At 47.2% G+C, this 8,354-nt stretch overlaps 1 protein-coding gene across 1 annotated transcript in view; it reads left to right on the plus strand.

Moving 5' to 3' along the window:
• Radil (Rap associating with DIL domain) overlaps positions 1 to 8,354 on the plus strand; it is a 58,899-nt gene that overhangs the window by 17,866 nt on the left and 32,679 nt on the right. The window lies entirely within an intron of this gene.

An 8,354-nucleotide genomic window follows, 5' to 3' on the forward strand; every position in this document is an offset into this window, starting at 1 on the left:
TAAGCTATGTTTTTTTTTTTAATTTCAGTACCAGAATTTATCAGATTTTATATGTACAGTCATACAAAAAATAATTTTTACGAAACACTTGACATCTAGTCAGCTTTCTACTCTTCTACCAAATAGTAGGGGTATTGGGGTACTTTTAGTTAAAGAGCTGCTTCTCAGTAAAGTCACAGAGTCCCCATATGCAGTAAGCACGAGGGCCAACAGATGTCATTACTAGCTTTAGTCTTTCTTAATCCAGACACAGCAAACTAACTGAACAGGTTTTCCATACAGCCAGACCTATCTCTTCCCATCCTTCTAAATCCCTGTTCCTCTGTCTTCTGCCTGTTTTCTCCCCTGTCAAACCAAAAATGCTCAACCTTCCCTTGTCTTTCTAGATTAATTTCCAGTGTTGGACTATAGTCTTTCTCCTTTTAAGCTAGGCAGTATTTGAAACTTTCTGATACCTACAGTACTGGATGGATCTCTGTCTGTCACACCTCTGCCCTGTGCACGCTCACCCTGCCCTTCTACCAGCATGAGAAATCAGGTGAAAAGCACACGGCTTCTGCATTCCAAATAGCTGTGGTGTCTGCTTGAGACTGCCAGGCACAAATGTAGTCTCCTCATTTTGTTTACACATTGGGAAAATGTTTATTAAATGTTTTGTGTAACTATACCTGTTTTTTTTTTAAACCAAGCTGGAAACTTGGGACTTTTGAAGTCTAGTTTTTAATACGTGAATACCAGACTATTTTTTCATGTGATGTGCGAAGTGTCTCCTGACTGAGTTTGCTGTTATGTGGTATCTGTACTCCTTGTATTTTCAAGCACTATTTTGAAAGCAGATAATGTATTTCTCCATTACAAACACAATAAAAATAAATGCCAAACAACCTGGAACTAAAACACTGGCCAAATGTTTTAAGTCTGATGTAAGAATTCAGATGTTCTTTTTTATTTTCCTTTTTTTTTTTATGATTCTTGGGATGGAACCCAAAGCCTTGAATGTACAAGGCAAGCTCTCCACCATTGAGCTATGTGCCCGGACCTAGAACTTCTTCCCTGTTCTGAAGGAGGTGGCAGGGCTGGTGACGTGTGCAGCGCTCAGGGTGCAGTACCTGTAGAGGACACCCAGAGGGTTCAAGCTTCAAATTGGGAAGCGAGGAATGGTGGTGCCACAATTGTAACCACAGCCCTTGGGAAGCAGAGGCGGAGGACGACTTGAGCTTGGGGGTTGGTGACTAGACCCTGTTAGTGGACATGAAGGAATATGGTGGAGAGCTCCTGGGCAGGGGTAAACTGTATGTGTGGCTGTTGTTGGGAGGAGAAGCCATGCTGCATGAGTGGAGATTGTCACTGTGGAGAAGAGGAGGACCTAGGAGGAGGAGGAGCTGCGTTGAAGTGGAGATTGTGTTGAGTGGAGGAGGAGGATGGGGAGGGAGGACCTGCAGAGAAGTAGAGGTGGTTAGTTTGGGGCTGGGGGCCTGCTGCTGCTGCTGCTACTGCTGCTGCTGCTGCTGCTGCTGCTGCTGCTGAGATCGAAGAAACATCCTCAGAATGTGAGGGCATGAAATGCAACTGAGAAAAAGCTTCCATAGTAAAAAGGACAGAAGGGCCCTGCATTAATGATAGGAGAGACCATGCTAGGAAAGTCGGGATGCTGTTTGACATGCTTGTCCCGGATTACTTAGCTCCAATAGAAAATAGCAAAGAAAAGTTATCAAACTTCAGCCAGGTGTGGTGGCGTATGCCTGGAATCCCAGCACTCAGGGAGACTGAGGCAGGCGGATCTCTGAGTTCAAGGCCAGCCTGGTCTACAAGGCGAGTCCAGGACAGCCAAGGCTATACAGAGAAACCCTGTCTCAAAACAAAACAAAACAAATTTCAAAGTAGGCCATTATATCACACAGCATTTAAGATCAGTGTTCTGTTAACACTGAGCTTTTGGGCAGCCTAGGATAGTGGTTGCTGAGCTGTATCTGGGAAGGGCTGGCTAGTGACTGGTTCCAGCTTTGGGAAGCCGTATGGTCTTTGTCACAACCACTTAACTCTGCCCTGCAGAGCGAAGAGACATAATACAGCAGCAGATGGCTCTGGCTGGATTTGTCCCTGTCCCCACCCCCAGCAAGCACTGGCCAGAGTAATCCCACGGACATTTATCACAGACCCCTGTGCTCAACAACTGACAAATGCACACTGTTCTTGGGGAACTACTGGGCGCATGTGGAGGACAAGTAATGAGGAGTCAGAAAGTAAGGGTCAACCTATTTCTAAGTATTAACATACGACATTAGTAATCAGTAACAAGCCAAGGCTAGCAGCTGGCTCAGAAGGTAAAGGGACTTGCTGTAAAAGCCTGATGACGTGGGTTCGATCCCTGGGGCCCACTGTGGAAGTAAAGAACAGACTCCCGAAACTTGACTTCATCTGTGTATTCTAAAGATGGCATGTTTGTGCCCACATTCACACACTCCCTCTCTCTTACACACACATACACGCATGCTCGCACGTGCGCGCACACACGCAGACACACACAAAGAAAAAAATTAAAGCCAGATGTGCTGATTTATGCACTCAAGAGGTAGAGATAGGAGGATCCAGAGTTTGAGGCCAGCCTGGGCTACATAGTGAGACTGTCTCAATAAACAACAGCATGGGCATCTTACTGCAGGCACACAGTAGGGTTCTACTTTTTCTACTCTCAGCTCTGTGCTCCATGCTGTGGGAACTGATATGCTTTATCTTGGTGATCAGTCCACTTCATCGAAGACCCCACACCCTCTGCCGTGTGCCATGTAAAAACAGTGCTTTCCTGTATATGGCGTGGTGTCAAGAGCTTCTCATCTGATGGTAACCAAGAGACAAGTGCATTGTTGATAGGTGCTAGCCCAAAGTTTGAAACAACACACCAGCCATCAGTCGGGCAGGGACTAGGGAGTACCACCTTCCTGCCGTAAGAATCCTAAAGCTATGACGCCAACAATACCTGGTTTCTTGCACCCATGAACATGTGGCTGCTCGTGCTGAGGAAGAAAGCAAATCCTCCCAAAATACATAAAGTGTAATTATGTAAGGATTACATAAAGTAGAGTGCTATAGGAGCCAGGTGTTGTGGCGCACGCCTTTAATCCCAGCACTCGGGAGGCAGAGGCAGGCGGATCGCTGTGAGTTTGAGGCCAGCCTGGTCTACAAAGTGAGTCCAAGACAGCTAAGGCTACACAGAGAAACCTTGTCTCGGAAAAAAAAAAATAGAGTGCTATAACTTGGAGTTGTAGCCTCGGTGCTTGCCTGGAATTCCAGCACTCTCTCAGGAGGCTGAATCTGGACATCCCAAGCTCAAAGCCAGCTTGGGCTCCATAGCAAGCTTCAGGCCAGCCTGGACACCTTTGCAAGAGCCTGTCTCAAGGCAGATCAAAGATCAAATAGCATTGTATTCATTTCTTTCCTCCTTTCCTGTGATAAAGTACCTTATAAAAGCAGTCCAAGGGAGAAAGTGTGTGTTCTGGCTTCTGGTTCAAAAGGAAGGCATGGAGGCAGAAGCGGGAGGCAGGCAAACGCACTGCATCGGCAGAAAGCAGAGACGTCCCAAGGCTTCCTTCCTACTCAGCTCCCTTCCTACAGTCCAAGGCCACAGCCAGGGAGTGATGCCACCCACAGAGGGCGGTCGTCACGCCTCAGTTAGCACAAGATCATCCTCCATGGTGCTCAGAGGGCCATCTCCCAGGGGATTCTGGATTCCGGTTGACAGTTAAATAAAAAATGGTGGTAAGGATCTAGCTGTTCCCCTTTTGTGGGGAGGGGTGGGAGAGCAGCAGATTGCAATTGCCATGTTTTTTTTGGTTGTGTAGTGGATACAAGTGGTTTTTTTGTTTTGTTTTGTTTTGTGGGGGTTTTGTTGTTGTTTGTTTGTTTTATTTAACCTCCGGAAGTTGGGGATACCTCCTTGTATATAGAATGTGTTATAATTAGAAATGTGATACTGAAGGCAATACTTTAAAAACTCTTTGGAGATCAGCTAAGAGTTGCAGTTGGCCAAGGAATGACTGGAGTTGAGCCAGGTCCATCTCTCTTCACGTACTAGTGCTACATTCAGGGCTGTGTGGGTCGTAGTCCTGTCCCCGGAGCCCTGGGCTGTTTCTACCTTTGGCCCCACTGCACTGGTTCATGCTTTTCCCCTTCAGGGTTGCTGGGGGAAAGGACGAAATACATTTGTGTATTAGCTACTTTCACGTTGGTGTGGCCGTCAACATGACCTGCCCTGGCCTGTGGGGTTCGACTAAAACTTGGGAGGAAGTTCACCTGTTGAAAATGCAAGACACAAAGAAGAGCAAGTCTGATTGATCACACTCTCAAACTTTATTAGTCAGGCAGCAGTTTTTATAAGGCAGAAGGCAGGGAAGCATATTACTATAGCAACCCAGCTGCAGGCTTTTCTCAAAATATAAGGAATTCTAGGCAGGGTCATAATGTCCTTCCATACAGGGTATCTGGCTCCATCTTTGCCTAGTCTAACTGCTAAACCATAACAGGGTTGCTCCATCTCTATCTGTCTTTAGTCTAACTGCTGACCCACAACAGGGCCAGCTAGTTTCTGGTGAAAGGCAAGCTCTGGGAAACACAGAGACTTAAAGGTGCAGGCTCTGACAAGATGGCTGAACATTAGCCATATGGCCTATTGTCCCCAACAATGACCATAGCAAGAAGTAACTTAAGGCACTGGAGAGATGGCTCATGGGCAAAGAGTGGCTTCTGTTATCCCAGAAGACCTGAGTTCTATTCCTAGCTCTCACACCAGCTGTTTCACATGATCCAAGGGATCCGATGCCCTATTCTGGCCCCCTGGGTTACAACACAGGTGTTCACAGATAGACACATAAATAAACAACAACAAAACATTTTAAGTATATTTTTACAGATAAGTAACTTGACAGAGGGCTTCCTCTTGCTTAGGGTTCAGGGGTACAATCTGTCATGGCTGGTATTACGTAATGGCAGGCACCTTTGCCCACTGAGCCATCTCACTGGCCCACTTTATCCACTTTCGTGTGCAGCTCAGAATTCCCCAAGGAGGTAAAAAGTGCCATCCATAGAAGACAGCTCTTCTGGCCTCAGCCAGTGCAATGAAGAACCTCCCCTCCCACTGCCACAGACATGGCAGAGGGGACTGTGGATTGTGTCAAGTTGACAAGACTAACAGCCGCTTGAGGAAGAGTTTATTGAGCTCACAAGTAGCAGGGGCAGTGCATCACCGCAGGAAAGGCACAACGGTGAGCGAAGACCTGATGAGGCAGCAGAAACACTCGGCAGCTGGCCCGGTTTTGGTCAGGAAGCAGAGAGAGGTGACTGCTGCTGCTCAGCTCGCTTTTTCCTTTTTAAAAAGCCAGCCCTGGGATAGTGTTGGCACTAGCTCCTCGAAGAAATCTCTTTTGCCATGTGATTGACCTTGATCGTGGGATGGCATCTTCACAGGCCTCGTTCACATTCAAGGCTGGAGTGACCACCGTCCAACTCTGGACCCATGGTCCATACCTGTTTCACATACAAGATGCTTTTACTCTACCTCAAGGTCATCTGCTATCAGTTCAAGCCCTAAATCTAATCATTTAATAAGCTAAGTAAGGTGTGGCTGAGGATTCTGGGCTAAATCCACAAAATGCAATTCTTTGTTTTTGTTTTATGAGACAGGATCTCTCTGTAGCCCTGGATGCCCTGGAACTCACTCTGAAGACCAGGCTGGCTTTGAACTCACACCGATCTTCCTGTCTCTGCCTCATGAATATTGGGATTAAAGGTATGAGCCACTATTCCTGGCCTTTAAAGATTTTTTTTTTATTCGTGTGTGTGTGTGTGTGTGTGTGTGTGTGTGTGTGTGTAGACAAGTATAGTTGCCTGGGGGGCTGGCAGAGGGCATCAGATCCCCTGGAGCTAGATTACTTATGAGCTGCCTAGGTGCTGACTGCAGAACTCTTTGGGAAGCACCAAATATCCTTAACCCTGGAGCCATTTCTTCAGCACCTTTGGCATAATTTTGACCCTTCTGAACTGAAACTGGCTGCCCATCACCCACAGCCTACAGTGGCAACACACACAAATGACAGCGTCAGCCAGGAGCAGATGGGATGTGGGTCAGTCTTTCTGGTCCCAAGTGATCTTCAAATCCAGCTAGACAAACTCCAAAGTTCTTGAGTGAAGTTTCCAGGCCTAGAGGGTGACCTCTTGACCCTGCCCCTGCACTCCTAGTGATACTTGTTGGGCCCTCCCTTCTGTTCTGGGGACCCATCCTTTTTGGTGACAGCATGTCTGTCAACCAGTGTCTGTTGGGATTCGTTCATTGCGTGCCCTGTGGTGTTCAGTCCTGACTGTCTCCACTGATAGAATTTTCCCAAGAGCCTTGCAGGCTACAGGGGAGGTCCTGGGAATTCACTACACTACACAAAAGCCACGCCTACAGACATTTCTGGGCTCCTTCCTTCTGTTTTTAGCTTCTATAGTTAAACAGTGCCCTTAAGTTTCCTTGAGGTTCCCGGCCTGAGAAAATCTGTGGGCAACCCCCTCATCCCTTGAAAGAGGTTCCTGTGAGGGATTTAGATTAAAAAAAATTGTTTGCTTTGGGTTTCTTTTTGTTAGTTTTGTTGTTGTTTTGCTTTGTTTGTGTGTGTGTGTTTATTTTTATTTATTTTTTTGAGACAGGGTTTCTCTTGTAGCCCTGGCTGTCCTGAACTCGCTTTGTCGACCAGGCTGTCCTTGAGCTCACAGAGAGCCACCTGCCTCTGCCTCCCAAGTCCTGAGATTAAAGGCATGCGCCACCATGCACAGCTCCTGTTAGGGATTTAGATTTTTTAAAACTTTGTTTTTAAAGTTATTTATTCTCATATGCATAGGTGTTTTGCCTGCATGAATGTGTACCACCCAAGTAAGTGCCTGGTGTCCATTAAAGCCGGGAGAAGGTGTCATATCCTCTGGAACTGGAGTTATAGGCAGTTAGGAGCCACTGATGTGGGTGCTGGGAACTGAACTAAAGTCCTCTGCAAGAGCAGCAAGTGCTCTTAACTACTGAGCCCTCTGTGTGTGTGTGTGTGTGTGTGTGTGTCTGTCTGTCTGTCTCTGTCTGCCTGTCTGTCTCTCTCTCTCTCTCTCTCTCTCACACACACACACACACACACACACACACACTGCTTGGCTATTGGGTTCTTTTTTCTACCACCTTTCTCCACGTCAATCCCAACACCCCCCCCCCAACACTAGGTAGGAGAGAAAAAAGGATAGAGGGGAAAGGAGGCATAGATCCCTTTAGACTACTTCCTGCTGCTTATGGGTGCTGAGGTCTTTGGAGTAAATCTAATCTTCGTCTTCAGGATATCTCCAACCAGCAACCAGAGAAAGTGATCAGCAACCAGCAGCAGCAGCAGCAGGAACCAGCAGCAGCCACCGCTTCTCTCAGGGCTCTGGCATTTATATACCCTCTCAAGAATTCCCAGAATTCCAAACATAAACTATTTTAAGCTAGCAAAATCACGCCCCTTCCAGGGCACGAGTCAAATCACAGTCAGCTGCTGTGGACAATCTGAAGCAGTCCCATATCCCACACCTGGCATTAAAACAAAAACAAATACATAGTCACCTACTATAACTGTGTTTTTAAAGAAACCAAAATTCACACACACACACACGCACACATGCACGCACGCACGCGCACACACACACACACACACACACTACATATACCACAGGCCACTACACATGGCTCTTTTGTTGTTGTTGTTGTTCATAGCCAACTGGGGCAGCATAGTGAGTTCTAAACCAGTCTGGGTTACAGAGAGAGGGAGTGAGAACAGAAAGAAATCTACTAAATCTAAACATGGATTTTACTCTGTGTTAGTTAGTTCTGAGCTTGTACAAACTGGTCAAATAGATTCGGAGTCCAAGGTGTGTGTGTGTGTGTTTGTGTGTGTGTGTGTGTGTGTGTGTGTGTGTGTGTGTGTGTGTGTGTGTGTGTATGTTTTACCTGGGATGAATATACTAGGACTTACAGTTGGTCTACTGTAGAACACATGCCAGCCCTTAACTAGGCAGGTGCTCAACTACTGAGCCATGCCCACAGCTCCTCACTGGGGGATTCTAGGCAGGTGCTCTACCACTGAGCCACACCCCAGAGACACACCCCAGCCCCTCACTGGGGGATTCTAGCAGGGGCTCTACCACTGAGACACACCCCAGAGACACACCCCAGCCCCTCACTGGGGGATTCTAGGCAGGTGCTCTACCACTGAGCCACACCCTAGCCTCTCACTGGGGGATTCTAGGCAGGTGCTCTACCACTGAGCCACACCCCAGCCCCTCACTGGGGGATTCTAGGCAGGGGC

Source organism: Acomys russatus, chromosome 19 (assembly GCF_903995435.1).
Source record: "Acomys russatus chromosome 19, mAcoRus1.1, whole genome shotgun sequence".
NCBI classification, from domain to species: Eukaryota; Metazoa; Chordata; class Mammalia; order Rodentia; family Muridae; genus Acomys; species Acomys russatus.